This window comes from Athene cunicularia (genome assembly GCF_003259725.1).
Source record: "Athene cunicularia isolate RWA chromosome Z unlocalized genomic scaffold, athCun1 chrZ_part3, whole genome shotgun sequence".
In the NCBI taxonomy this organism is placed as follows: domain Eukaryota; kingdom Metazoa; phylum Chordata; class Aves; order Strigiformes; family Strigidae; genus Athene; species Athene cunicularia.
In genome coordinates, this window is record NW_020799144.1 from 860,774 (window position 1) to 876,970 (window position 16,197).

General features: G+C 36.9%; 1 protein-coding gene across 1 annotated transcript in view; it reads right to left on the reverse strand.

The window, feature by feature from the left end:
* The window catches only part of COL4A3BP (collagen type IV alpha 3 binding protein), a 70,254-nt gene extending 57,130 nt beyond the window's left edge, over positions 1–13,124 (reverse strand). The window contains exon 1 of the mRNA XM_026866558.1: positions 12,987–13,124. The gene's annotated coding sequence lies outside the window, so the exon portion shown is untranslated. The remainder of the gene's footprint in view (positions 1–12,986) is intronic.
* Between the last annotated feature and the right edge of the window lie 3,073 nt (positions 13,125–16,197).

Genomic DNA, 16,197 nt, shown 5'->3' on the forward strand with positions numbered 1-16,197 from the left:
TCAGCTACTCCTCGTAAGATATAATTACATGAAAGAATAAGCTGCAAGAAACAGGACTTCAGCATCCCCAAACACCCATTCTGTATGCCTCCTAAGCTTTGTTCTGAGGCACCTGCCAAAATAAAGGCAAATGCAAGCATTAAACCATCCCAGATCTTTCTGCATAAAGCCAACTGATACTAGCTCTTAAATTCTAAACAAGCAAGAACAGTTTACATGAATAAAGATTTACTTGGCTACAGTTACTGAGGAAGTCCATAGCCAGGCTCAGGTCTCATGAGTCATATCTGACTGTATTGCCACAAAATCCTTCCTGCTATACAGTTCTCAAGCCTGAGGTATTCATGTAACAAGCTTCAGAGCAGGATCTGCTTAAAAAATTACTGGTTCAAGTCCTTAAGACAAATCACACAGGGAAGCTTAAGTGTTTTTCTATTCTTCATAACCTTCAGGAGTACTCCATGGGAAAAAAAGTAAGCACTTGAATGAAGAAACTTTTGTTTGCTCTGTCACTACTCTAAATGTCATTTCTTCTTTTTCCTACAAAGGAAAGTCAGGGCAGTTCATAGTAGATCCAACTCAAGTCTGCATATCAGAACTATTAAAGTGTGCTTGTGCTGCTATTCCCACTTACCTATGGTGAACTTACTTTAAAATTTTGAAGGTTTTTCATAAGAAAATACTGAGCAGGGCACTAGGACTCAAGACAAATAGTAAAGGCCTACAGAAAATGAGAACTACCATTCTTTAGTTCTCTGACATGAATGTTACTAGCATAAATGTGACAGAGGCTGTTATCTAGCCTAGCCTATCTCGTACAGTTATTAACAATACCATACACTGCTATGAAGATAACTGCAGTTTACAAATACACCAGCATTATATACTGTAATAACATATTAACTGAGTGAAGACAACCATTGTACTTACCTAATTCAGCAACACAAAGCTATTTATCACTGAAGCTTTGACACAGAAGGTTTTTTGGGTTTTTTGTGATGACAGTAATTTTTTTCCATACAAGATTAAGAAAAATTTAGTACAGCTGCACATTGTTATTCAGCAATTGAATGGGCTTTCACATTTAGCTGTGGGAAAAAATCAATTCTTGAATTTCAAAATTCCAGTCCTTTAAGTCAGATTCCATAAAACCTCTAATGCTAATTCTGATTCATCCTACTAGACCACATTATTTACTCTTCCGTGGACTGAAGTTAACACAGCAATAAAATCTTATAGGAGAACTATATTCATAAAATTTAATTTTACAACTGTTAAATATTAAGTACTACCTGTTTTATTTCCTCCAACAAAACAATTGCAAAAATCATGAGAAATCGTTGCTTTACAAAAGACATTTCATGAAGGGATACATTTTGGTTGACTTAGGTTTTACAAAGTTTTCTTAAGGGAAAAAGTTTGAATGATCTGAATTCCTCTGACAATCAGTTACCTTTTAATCATTAACAAAGACTTTAGTGGTAGTTATAAACTGAAACACAAAACCTGATGTTTCTTCTCCCTTCTCTTACTGCAGCTCAAAGCAAGTTAACAGAACTAATCTTTTCCAGGTGAGCTTAAGGATGGTGTCAATCAAAAGGTACTTAAATGAAAACTGAGAAAATTCAAGTTTTATAATCTAAGTGAAAGATTTTCTTAAAAAAATTTGTCTAAATTTATGTGTCTTATATAAGAATATGTAAAGCTACTGAATATGCTAATTCTCAGCTTTTGAAAAAAAAAAGCCTTATATAAAAAAACTACTTAAGTTTATTCTTCCTATGTAAAGTGCTTTGCACATATATATTCCACTGATGCAAGTGCTGTAACCCATGCTTACAGAATTTTTTTTTTAAAGTAGTATTTATATAGGGACAAACCACCCCAAGCTCATTTCTTTTCCACTCAGAATACAAGGTCATGCATTTTGCCCCTTGCTTCATCTGATAGGACAGTACCAGTATATACTTTGCAGCTCTGATGTCTATCTGCAAGCATCTTCACATTCACAAGCCTGATAAAGATATCAGTCTCCACTAATTGCACCTTAAATACCTCTTATAAAAGTGGACATGAAGAGTTATACCCTGGAAAGTGAGATGGCAAGCCACGCTGTCCTAAATAATGTTTGCCAGCTCAACAGATCTTAATACACAATCTTTTTCTATGTGAACAGTGTGAACTTTCCTATAATGCAAGGCACAATTTAACCACTGGTTTGTGGATTAGTTTTTCCACCAACCCCATGGAATTCAGGAAAAAGTGTTCCTCCAACCATTCTGCAACTTCCTGAAATCCCCCAGTTACACAGTACCTGAATAAACTACAGCTTCCTTTACAAAAAGGATGTTCAGAGAAGTTACCACGTCTACAGATTTGCCTGTATGTTCTCATAGGTCATTCAATAGGTTCTGGATCTGGATGTATTCACTCAAACTCCAAATACCTCTCCATCCTCTCTAGTTTCCAACAGGAAATCCAGAAGATCATTCCAGAACAATATGTAAAGGACAAGAAATGATAGAGGGCCACAAGCAATTACCAGAATACAGTAAATTGCATCTACAACATGGTATTGCTTTTAAAACAGACAGAAGCTCAAAAGGGGACTGTGTTCACATATAAGCAAGGGAACTGCCTCACAACAGGAGACAGCAAACTGGACAGCAGGAGAGGTGTGTATTTGATAATTTAAGAAGCAACAGACAAAACCACTATCTTGTTAAACAGAGAAGGCATAACACATGAAGAGCTGTTAAAATATGATGCTGAGGACCTTAAGAAGTAGCTTATCTGACATGATAGAAAAAGGAGAAATCAGTGAAAGCAGTGTCATGTAACAGGTAACAAGACCAAATAAAATCTCCTCACCATTTTCAGTAAGCAGCATGTATCAATATAAGAACAACATTACAATCATTGAGAAGTGAAGCTAACACCAAAGTGTTTATCTTGACTGTGAGAGCAAGTTAAAAAAGAACCTATCTGATGCCAGGAAGGAAAAGTTATATGAACACTTTCTATACATACTTATGTTGAGGTGCTAACAAAAACTGAAACACAGAAAGTTTACTTCAAGGCTCATGCTGTATTATTGAAAAAAATAATTTAAAAAGTACACATGAAAACTGCATTTCAGCTTCCATGTAAAACCAGTTAGAATAGGCAAAGGCTGTGACTATTCAGCTAGGAAAAAAAGCAAGTCAAAAACCTCAGCCAAGTTTCAAAAAGTGCACATCTTAAAATAATTTTTTTCTAAAGCATTTAATCCATGGCAGATCCAAACTGTAGAAGAATTATGTCCTCTCCCTACAAATTTGAAAATGGCTAAAAACATGCTAATTTCTGAAAAAACACTGAACAGAAAAGATCATGAAATGAAGCACCACACAGATTCAAATTGTATTCTATATGGTGAATAATATTTAAAATCATTAATGGAAAAATCTTCTCAATCAGCTGAATCCAAATATGTGTTTTACTAATGAATACTATGCTTGGTAAGGATTTTACCAGACAAGATAGGTCTAAAACCATGGTCTTTTGTGCCCTATTAAATACTAAGGAGAAGTATTTAGTCATCAGCATATTTTTTTCTGGAGTTACTGCTTAGTTTTCAGAATACAGCCTGAACACTGCTATTCTAAATAGTCTGCTCCTCCTTGTATCATTCCTTGACATTATTTCCTCTGGATGAGCATCATCACTGTTATTTCCTCTTTAGATTTTTCTTCCTTTCCCAAAGTTTAAGCACAGACAGTAAAATCTTCCCTCTGCTTAGGAACAATCCTTGGTCCCTTCTTATTCTTTCAAACACATATTAATCACAAGCTATGTCTATAATGACTTGATACTGGCTGGATGCCAGACCCCCACCCAGCCATACAGAACCTCACTCGCCTTCCTCTGTACAGGGGAAGAAAATAAGGTGAGAAGCCCATGAGTCAAGGTAAAGACAGGCAGATCACTCACCTACTGCTATCACAGGCAAAACAGACTCAACTTGGTGACAATTAGTTTATTGCCAATTAGAGATGGATGGTGAAAAACAAATGTAGAATTAAACACAGGCACAGGGGGATGAGGAATGAGGGTTGCTGTCAGTTTATAATGCATTAACTGCTGCTCCTTCCTCACACTCAGCCTCTGCTCCAGCACAGGTCTCCATGCCTGCAGCCCTTCAGGATAAACCTGCTCCCCAAAAGGGCTCTCCACAGGCTGCAGCCCCCTTCAGCACATATCCAGCTGCTAATGACAGGGTCCTCCTACAGGCTGTAGTGTGGATATCTGGTCGGTGTGGTCCTATCCACAGGCTGCAGGGGAACTCTGCTCAGTGCCCGGTGCACCTCCTCCCCTACTCCTCCTGCTCTCATCTGGTGTTCACATGGCTGTTTCTCACACTTTCCTCACTCCTCTCTCACACACTCCCGACCAGCATTTTTGCCCTTTAGCTGTGTTTACCTCGAGGTACCACCACAGCAACTGAGGGGCTCAGCTGTGCCCTGTAGTGGATTTGCTGGAGCTGGCTGGAACTGGTCATGTCCAGTGTAGGGCAACCCAGCTTCTCCTCGTAACAGAGGCTACTCAGTGCAATTCTAGAAGTTCGCCAACATCCTTCTATCTCTACAGGTTATTTCTGAAGACACTTGGCTTTAAAAGTGTTAAAGTCATTACCTTATTTTTGCAAGGGTTTTTCTTTAATATCATTAACTATCCTAGATATAACTCTCAGGGTGAAGCAACTTAGAGAAAGCATTATACTTTGTTCATAATAATTTTATTAAAAATGTACTAAAACCCCAAGAAATACTGCAAGTTCTAAGTCACTTTATCTGTAATATTGTGTCCCCCCCTCCCCAAAACAAAATCCAAGTAGATTCACAAACCTGGGAAATTAGGGTCTGCCAAAACTCACAACACAAAATTCTGGTTTCCCTTTCTGAATTCCAAAATCCAGACAAAACCTAAGAGAAACACTGGACCAGGAGGATGCCTTGCCTCTCCTTGCTGTTATTCTTAAGCAATAAGAACCAACTTTTTAGTTATATCACCTAACTGTACTTTTTTTTTTTTTTTAGGATATAGGAATAACCTCATTGCAAACAAAGCAAGGACAGCTTTACGCCTACCAAAACAGTGATGATCTTCGTAAATGATAAAACATGGTACATCACTCGCCCATTAATACATTAAAAAGAAAACTTTGTCATAATGGCACATTTACACATGTAGAAAAATCTCATGAATAAAACAGGCTTAAAAATAGAAAAGGCTATTAAATGTTTTTACATTCTTTGCTACTACTTAAATATTTCATTTCAAGTCTTAAGTTAGGATATTTGCCTTTCAAAAGGTCTTTCAACACTGATTTTCTTTTAAATAATAATCTTACCTTTCCAAAACCTAGCTCATGTGCAGACCCACTGCACCCATGAAAGCAGAAGCATGATAAGTAGAATATTAGCATGCCATACAAACTTTAAAATTAGCTTGGTTTAATCCTCTGCAAAGCAGTTCTGATGAAAGAATTGCCTTCTTAAGTTTGGAACACACATATATTGTATGTTACTTTAGCAGTGAAAACATTTAAAATTTGAAAACTTCACTTCTCAGGAGCAAACCTGGTCAATCAAGTTTTCTGCACACCCAAAGAGACTAGATGTAAGAGTGATTATATAATTTTCAGATTTTTTTGTAGGGAATCAATTATCCTATAGTCTCACAGTACCAAATTTGTTAATATTGTATTCAATTATTTCCTGGCTAATAATGTGGAATTACTATGTAGTATTGAGTCATGCTGTATTGGTTTATATGTAAACACAGCTCTGACACATGCTATTCCTGACTACCTACTGAAAAATCAATGACTCGTAATAGCAAGACCTAGAGTAAAACAAATGTGTACTTGAAATACCAGCTAAACTTTGGTCAGACACACAGAATGCCACTGTTATTAGAAGAAATGAGGGCAAGACTGAAACAGTTGTAAAACAGCATGTGCACACAGCCATTGCCTAAAGTGAACTACTAGTGACTGTGGATACCCTAGGTAAGTGCTCCATGGATTAGTGGTCAGTTAACAGATTCAGATATGTCCTGTAAGAAATCAGGATATAACTAATAGGTCTGTCCTGTTTGAACACAGCCTAAAGAATCCTAAACTTAAAATCATAACAACTGGCCTTTAGAGCTAACTATCAACTAATGACTACAGAATATGAAATACTGGAAATGGAAGCTACATGTCACTTCAGTGAGAAGTAAACTAGAGACATAAGTCCCCTGCAGAAAAAAAGCATATGATGCTTTTCAGGTATCCATTAGGAGCAAAATATGTGCATTATCTACCAATACCATGAATCAGCCATAGCAAAAAAAATAATCATAATTATGCCACCTGGAAAGCCATCACTTAGAATTGATTTGAAATTACCAAGTTTAAAATCATTAGGAATCACATCGTACACAGCAAGAAGTTAATTAATCAGGCAGGAAGCAAGGCAACTTCATATCAACTTTAGAGAATGCAGAAACCCCATGTGTAATTTTCAATCTTATTTTTATGATACAGTCAAATATAGAAGCAGGAATCATATATATATATATATATACACACACATACACACACTACTGCAACCCTAAAATCACTGTGTATTAATTAGCTACATTGCACTGCTGCATGACATGGAAGACCCAAAAGCTGTATGAATAGCAACAGTAAAACATGGATTTCACAAGAAAACCATGAGGCAACACCCAGAGAAGATACTCAATTCTAAGAGAAAAGTCATGCTTTGCAGCACTACATTGAGCTGACAGAGAGTAGAGCACCCTTGGCTTAGACTCATGGTGAGGGTAATGGAAAGTTCCCACCCTATGAAAGGAGTGGCCACTGCAGAGGGCTGTTGTACCCGTGAAAGCAGCACACTAAGATTTAAGATTAGCTTGGTTTGAATCCAGACATAAGTAACTTAATACAGCACAAATGCATAAGCATTTCCATAAATGCAGTACTAGCATTACTAGCAACAAGCCTTATGCTAACTGTGCAAGGCCCCAGTCCTAATCTATAAGGCTCCTTATCAACTTCTTTTGAAAATTGGCTCTGTAAACTAGACCTTGGTACCATGTGTCATACAATTCAACAAAGGCCTTGGAAATAAGACACAGACTAGAAGCAAAGGCTCCAGAACCATAAACGTCTCCTTAATGGTCAATTACTGGTCAATGAAAAAGTGCAACCTCCAGAGCTGGGAAGGCTGTTTTTGTTCTAAATAGCAGCAGCTACACAAGGAAAAAAACTCCAAAGATCTGAGCAACAGGGCAAGGCACCTGCTGCAGCCTGGGAAATAAAAGCCTCCCTAGCATCACACCACATGTAGTCCAGGACCAGGAGCCTCAATCATTTTATACAAGACCCTAAATTGGGGGACAGGTTAGCAGAAGAAGATGTCTACTTCAACTCTGTCCCTGCCCTGTCATGCACCTCCCCCCACACCTTACTGAAGAGCTCGCTCTTCAGTCAGGTTACCTTAACCTCAGCAACTAGGACCATCAAGAACAAAGATACCAGATTAGCTATATGGTACTGGCTACACAGCGCTGCATGCTTACAGATAATTTAGGATATGTCAGATATAAAACTGACTGCTTTGAATACATAATGATAATGGTTAGCATGTAAGAACTAATGTATAGTGATAATTAACAATGTGTAGGAACTAATTATAAGCACAAGGCATGCTGCTAATGAATGTTAGCATAAAAGCTTTAATTCTAAAGTTTAAAACTGACCTGATTTGTCAGTTAAATTCTCTCATCACAGCTATCTCTAATTCCTTGTGATAGATGTATCTGTATACACATATATCTATATATGCATGTATTTTTAGCAGTGAAAGAGCTTAAAATGAGAGTTTAAGAAAAAGAGCAACTTTTCTCCTTAGACAGAAACTTGAAAAGCTTTAAGAATATGCTGGACACTAGTCAATACAATCTGGGTTAAGTGCCTGGAGACATGGGGCAAAAAATTCCATTCCAACTGGCCCTCTTAAACTGAGGAATGGTGGACTGCAATTGAGTGGAAAGACAAACCAAACAGACTCAGAAGTGGCTGAAATTGGCCAGAATATTTGATCTAATCCACACTAATTAAAATTCATAAGGAACATGGCAAAAGCAGCAACTGAAGTGTATGCCTACAGGAGGCAAAAAGATGAACTGGGAGAAGCAGAGACAACACTCAAGTAGTCATCTGTGAAGTACTAAGAGTATGAACAGAAGTGAAAGTCTATAAAGTTAGCACTTCAGGAGACAGCAGAACAGTAGATGGCCTGGTGCAGCTGCATATTAGTATTCTGACCTTTCTACTTGGCATTCTAGGCATGCGTATCAGAAAGTAAGGTCTGGTATTGTACAAATCCTCAACAGAGACATCAAAAATGTCATTAATGGCTATCACAAGACAAACCAGATAATCAACAGCAGGTTGCCTAGCAGGACTGTTGAGCAACACTACAACCCCAGAGGGGGGGGTGATATGAACAATAAATTAACTATACATCAATCTTATGACGATGCATAGAAAACCAGATTGAGCAAGAATAAGGATTGCAAATACCACAGAAAAGTTTGCTGAGGTATAAAATCATAGCTTCAACAGCAAATGCAAACACTGGAGTTATTTAAGGCTTAGTATAGCATCCATAAGAAATGTTCCACAGCATGAAAATGTTCCAACATAAAACATGAACAGGAACTATGATCCTGAAGTGGATGTTGAATCATGCTCACTGTTAATACTTAATTATCTTAATAAAAAAAGTCAAGTAGGGGAATGATATTCTAATTGATAATAAAAAAATTGACAGAAGCACTGTTGGATTACAGCCCCGATTTCAAGTGTGTGGTAACACGTGATTATATTCAAGTACTAAAGATGAATTCTTCAGCAATATTAAGTAATCCTAAAATATTTGGTTAATACACATTACTGATTTTTTTCACATCCTAACCATTATGGTATTCTTTATCATAATAGGAAGAACAGTCTCACCTGAGCTGATGCACATGCATATTTTTCCACTTCTGACTTAATTTCCTCAATACATACACTAAGGAAGAAATCTTCCATTTCTCCACCCTGCCAAATAATTGTTTTCCAGTTGCCAAGGATATCAGCACTCTATAGCACTTTGATAAATACAGGGCAATGTTCTGACGTTTTCACTTTGAGCACCAACCCATCTATGGCTTGTTCACATAACTCAAAGACATACACAAATTTGCAGAGGATGTGAATACTAAAAACAACTGTACAGGAGAATCTTGTGTTCCAAAATACTTCTGCCTGCTGCACCAGCCCAGTGTCATCTCCTAGGCATCAACTCCTCTCCCTTACTGTCACCTTTTCATTTTCCTCTCCAGAACACAATCTACAACCACCTCAGGCCTTTCACATATGAGTAAGCATTCCTGACCACACTTGTCTCTGACTAGAATATTCATTCAGATTTCTCCCGCATTTAGCCAAGATCCTCCACCAGTCTGGATTTAGCTACTTGATTATTTAAGGCACACACCAAAGCCTAAAACTAATTGCCATGAGTCCTAAATAAGTCCCTATCTAGTTGGGGCTTGTATTCCATGTCTTATTAGTTTACTCAGGTCATCGTTTTAGCAGCAATTACAGCTGTGCTTCCTCAGCACTTTATCAAATTAAAGAAAATTAATTATTTCATTAAATGCTCATCACTTCATACTAAAACACATTGTTTTCCAACCTCAGACAGTTGGAAACTATATTTTCCCGTGCAATTAGCAATTATTACAAATTTACTGCTATGGTATTTCTGCCCAGGGCATGGATTTATAGCTTAGCTTTCTTAATAAAAGTTTTCACCAACTAAAAGTTATCAGTTCCCTTTCAACTTAAACTAGTAACAGACTGTACCAAACATATCAGTAGATAAAAGCTGCAATTACATCATTCTTTTATTATAAGCAGGTCTGTTAACAAGATCAAAGTTCACATTAGTCCTCCAAGTGGGTCCACTTCTACACTCTACAACTGCTTCAGAAACACTGTTACATTCCACATTGTATAAAACTTGAAAGAAACATGCCAACGTACTGTTAATATCAAGGTAATTTTTTGAACATCTATTTTGCAAGACATGATTCATTACGCTAAAAGTGCTTTAAACAATACTACTAAGAATATTTGTCTAGCACTGACATTTCTTTCAATTAAAGATGCATATCTTTATTCAAAACTTAAATATTTGTAGAGTTTAGAGCTTTTGTGAAAAAAAGCTCTTAGAAGAAGTCTCTGTATCTGTTTAAATTGACAAATGCATGAAGAATCCTCCATTAATTTAATAATCTATTTGTAAAACTGTCAATCTGTACTTCCTCTTGCAAATGTCCAATTATTAATGGTGGCTAGTGTCATACTATAAACCAGAAATACCGCTAAATTGAGGAAAGGCAGCTGGTTCAACTAACTATCTTTAAAATGTGGGCTCAGTTTTTTATTATTAGTGGGTGATTACTGGAAAGAACCATCTCACTCTTTCTTCAGACTATATGTAAGGAAATGAGAAAAAATTGGAAACTGACAGTTTAGCTCTTTCATATATTTCTCTTGTTCTTTTTGTAAACTGGAACAAAGACATGTGTTTATATCAGCCCTAACATATAACAAATATTTATTAAGTTCTACACAATAGCAATTTATTGTTATTTAGAAAAAAAAAGCTGACACTAAGCTCTCTCTCAAGCAGACTTCAGTTTTCTATCTCCTTGCCTGTCCTGAGTTTTCCAGATATTCACAACAGATACTCAAGAAATCCACCCTTTCAGAAGTCCATTGTGAACACGAATGGCTTGCAACTTGTATATTAATATAAAACATCATTACTACCTTCATTAAGTAACAGTGCTTTCTAATTACTGTTTCTGGGAAAAAAAACAAAACTAGTTTACTGAAAATAACTCCATTATGCAAACTGAATTTATTGCTCAATCCTGGTCCAGACATTTCCACAGAACTGTCTAAACATCTCTTTACAACACAATAAAAGCAAAGCATTCTAAAAAAAAAAAAAAAAAAAAAAATTTCCATTAAGATTTTGACATGAGTATGCATCATCACAGTATAATGAAAAATAAGGAAAACCACTGCATCACAGTTATTGTGTCTTGTTTAACTAGCAAAGTAGAAATCAAGTTTTTCTACATCAGTAATATATAAAGGAAGATCAAGACCAGTCACTGGATTAGAACTTAACATGGCAAGTATGAACCCTCTCTGAAGAGAAACTGAAGGTTAAATTGGAAGGTAAACTTTTGGAACTCTTTCTGTATAGGTAGTCACCTCTAGTGACAAAAAATACAAAGTTCATACATGAGTGAGTTTAAGCATTCTTAAAATTTACCAAAGGATGACATCTCCCTAAGCATTTTTCAAGTAAGTCAAATCTTGAGCAAGTTTTAAAAGCAGGTTAAAAAATGTTTTTAAAATAAATGAGGTGATCTGTTTTAATTTTTTGATGACTGCCACACCTGTCAGAAATCTGAATGTAAAAACATGTTCACAGCTTTTTTCCAAAACACATACAGCTGATGTAATCAATCCAGTCTTTTTTTTAAAAAACAAGATGTGTTTAATAATACTCTATTTGTAAGTGAGAAAAAAAGCTTCTGATTTGTCATCTTTAATTCAGTTCAAAAATCCACATTCAGTGAAATAAGAGTATCAATAGCAAAATTTAACACTACTACTCCAGGAACCTGTGTGCTACACAAATACAGCTATCTTTTCCCTAAATCACATAACTGGACTATTTAACAGTAACAAAGAAAAGCTACAGCATGCTTTTCACAAGCATTAGTCATAATTAATATGTATCATAATTCTGAAAGCCACAAAAAGCAGATTTTTTTCTTTATCTTCTAAGGCCAATTCATCTTTATGAAATTTCATTTATATATAGGCTCTTTATTCTTACCAGTATAATGTGAGATCTTTTAGCATTAAACAGCAACATACTAACTTGTTCAGAGGAAGAAGCATGAACAGAGTCATGTTCAGAAAGTACAGTCAAAGAACTACTACCCTCTCTCTCTAGTGCAAGGTATACAGACTGTGACGGATGGTATCTCCTTTGCAAAGTTGCTCTGGGATCCCAGACTGACGCCTGGAAAAACTGCAGTGTGCAGAGACAAACTGTATACCTACCTCCAGAAATCTCTAACCTAAAAGATGAAAAGCTGCTTACTGTAGCCACGAATAAGAACAGCTCATTTTCTTATTAGGAACTCCTTGCCCTGCTCCACAGCGTTCCACTGATACCACTAACTTTTGTAATAGATGACCTAATAGAATTTCCCATACCCATGTTTGCTTTCACCAGACATTAGCCAACTGTTGGAGAACGGCTTGCAGAGAGCAAGGCCATAGCTCCCTGCAGGAGCTGGTCGGCCATAGCTCCCTGCAGAAGTCAGTCCCAGCCACCTGAGGTAAACAAAGGAAAGAACCCAGGGTACAGTTATGTAAACAAGGATGGAGACCCAGGGCTCAGTTGTGCCAGTGAGGATTGTTGTGAGAACACAGAGATAAGTTGGGGGCGCACTACGACCTTGGGGGGTGAAGAGAAGCAGCCCTGGGAGAGAAGCAGGTTCACAGCAAGAAAGATGTTTATGCATACCAGAAATGCCACAAGGGGCTGGTGTATTATAATGTGATCTTTTGAATGTACCCAATGGCTGAGACATTATAATGTAGTTTCTTGAATGTATCCAATAGAGTTGCAAGTAGTGTATTGTAGACTGCTTATATAAGGTGTGATTTCTCTCAATAAACTTGAAGCTTGCTCTATCATTCACATTGAATCGGCTGCTTGCTTCCTCCGCCCACCGCAGCCAACAAACACATAACACCTCAAAACACGAAAAGATAACAATAACAAAATAACACTTACTGTAATCACAGCCTTGCTCAGACAGATAGAACCTCTGCAGCCATATTCCGTTTCATCTTCAGACTTGTAATAACTGAGTGCATTGCTTTTCAGAACTACCCATCGATCTTGCCACCCATGAATGTAGTTGGTCCACTGTAAAAAAAAAATTTCAAAAAACAGCTAATAGAAAAATAGCAATGAAAGACAGGGTGGTTGATATTTCTCAGGCTTTCAAGCACCAGGGGAAAAAAAAAAAAAAGTAACTCATGTTTAAAATTTCTACCAATCAAGAACTTTATTCTGCTCAGAGTTCCTGAAATAGTTTTACAAACTTCTACAGGTACGAAAAAATCAGTTGTTTCAAATATCAGTAAGATAACAGATGTCTTCACTGCAACTGCATTACCACAGTCAATTAAAATGAAGGTAAAAAACATACTGTCGACACAAATGGAGAAGTGGGGAGAGAAAAAATAAAATGTTAATCACTAAGTTGAGTTTAGCCACCTGATTTAAAACCTGGAGTTAGAGCAAAAGCCAAATTTAAGTGGAAGAGGCAACAGTTTATTTTATAGAAATGTTAACTTCTACAAAAATTAAAGTATCTAGTTTTCTTCATATAAATACAAACATGTCATTATCCCACAGTACAGTATGTAACTACTGTAGTGCCTAATCAGCTCTTTATCAATTTAATATTGCCCACAGATACTGCTTTAGGTTTTAATCCCTAACCACTTTCTCATTAAGAAGATACTTGCTTATCAGCAGACACAATCATCCTTCTGCTATTCAGATTTTTCTAGGGACTCTACATTCACACATGGAATGAAACCAACATTCCAGGAACCAGACCTGGAGTCATCCTAGAGAGATCTTGTATGAAGTGACTAAATCCTGGTTATTAATCTTGTATTTGCAACACCTTCTCAACTGCACTTTGTAGACTCATAATGACACTAACAGAGCATGACTGTTCTGTAACTGACTGTACAGTGGTGCTTAGACTTCAATCACAGCACAAAAATTATAAATTAAAGAAAAATGGAAACAAAAGCATCAAAAATAATTTTATCATGCAAGCATTTCTTTGATCATAACATTTGACAAAAAGCTCTGAGAAATAAGCTCTATTTAGCATTTAAGTCTAACCATTATTCGTCATTTTGTAATATATAAATGGAGTGTAAGAAAGTCAACTAACAGGCTCGTTTACACATTATATTACATGTATTAGTTAATACATGTACTATAACTACATGGTAACTCTAGTAATAACAAGAGGAGGTCCAAGGAAAAGAAATTCTATAGATAAGAAATCCCTAATAATTTTCAAATGTAGGTAAGACCTTGATTTGCTCTCCAAAGATAAAGCCTTTTTTAGTTCTTAACACATCAAATCAGTAAGTTCAGTATTTCTTAAAGAAAGCCTCAGCTGTGCTCAGTACCTGAACTGGTAGCACAAGACATTACAGAGGCATATTATCCTTCCTCTTTTCTCATCTCTCATGTTCCCCACTCCTCCCAGATGTGAAAGGCAGAGTTCAAAGCTGTCTTGGGAAAAAGAGCAAGGGACAGAGAGGAATGCATCTTTCCTCTGACAGTGCTGAGACAAATACAGCAGTCAATCTTGCTTTTGCTGTTGCAACCAACACTTGCTGTTGCAATCAAAATGTGCCATGAATAGGAGACTCCTTGAAGTATACACACAGGGTATAGTTCAGAGCTAGACTCAGGGTTTTGGCAAAGACCACTGTTTTTTTCCAGCTTCTAGTTTCTTGTGCTTCAGGAAAGACTTTTCCACACTGAAGATGTTCTTTCCTATGCACCTTAACACTGATAGCAGGAAATACAATGGAAAAAAGCATAGAGTTTTAAAACATTTAAGAGACCAGCAGAACATACTTCTAACAAGCTTCTCTTATTAAATTACTCCATTTCCTTCAAAGTTTCTCACTTTACTGAAGGGCAGAACTGAAACACTAATAAGCACATAGAGAATTGCCATCTACTTTTTATGGCTTCAGAATTTATTTATACACAATAATTAAAAATAGGTATTTCCTTAGTAGAAAGTTCAGTATGCTACCGTTTCATTTTAATTAGTTTGTGTCAACTATTATCAAGGCATCCACTAACAAAAGGTAAACTTATCCCTCAAGCATATGCACTGCTACAGGTTTCACCATGCTTGACTATTCCAATTACATCCCACGTTCTCACATGAAAAGCAGCGTCAGCTACAGTTGGCATAATCATCCAGAGAAATAAAAAGTTTGTACATACATAAGCTATAGAACATGAGAAGCCAGGGCTTCACCAGTAAGAAACAGCACCTGGATTTAATAAAAATTTAATTTGCCAACATAAAAACCAGTTACATCCCACAGATTACATACCCTATTCTAATGATAGAAGCATATAATCAAAGGAAAACTTTTCAATGGAAAAAAAAAATCCAGTGAAACTACACTAAACCAAAACCTCACATTTAACTGCTGTAACATCTCACATTTGCCCCATCTTCTCCCTCCCCCATCCACTATTAGATAACAAGATCTTACAAATGAAAGCTGAAACCCTTCTTTCCCCCAATTGTTTCTCTCATCTCTGGGGTTAGAAACATTTGCAGGCTGAAAGAAATTCACTGAGTCCCTAATAAAAAGTCGAGAGTTAGCCTCAGTATGGCCGTTTTCTCAGCAGCCAGGTCTGGTTTATGATTTCTGTATATTGTGACCTGTGCCTCCCATGTTGGCTTGTGTCCAGCCTTATAGTGTAGGGCAGGAAAAAAATTCAAAACGTAATGCTTTAATTACAAAGATATTTCAACATTATACTGAAGGTACTTTCTGTAATTAAAAAAAAAAAATGTTCAAACTTAGTAATTCAATATCCAACTTTAAAGTACTCCTAAAAATTAAATTTCCCAGTATCACCTGATGCATACTTGAAAGTCATCTCATTTTCAGTGATAAAAGCGCAAAAATTTGTGTTTATTTTTAAAAAGGGAAAAAAGCTTCTGGGCCATTTTCCTTCCGCTCCTCCCCACCTCCCGTATCTCTGGCTGCAGGAATATTTTATTGTTCTGTTTTGATACTTAGACTAAAGCTTGTGCCGCTTACATGCTGGTGCTCGCTCGTAGGGAGCAACGACGGGCTGCCCCTGCCTTCGGGAGCTCCCGGGAGGCGTGTGGGGTGCCGCAGACCCAGCCCGCACCCGGGCCCGCCGC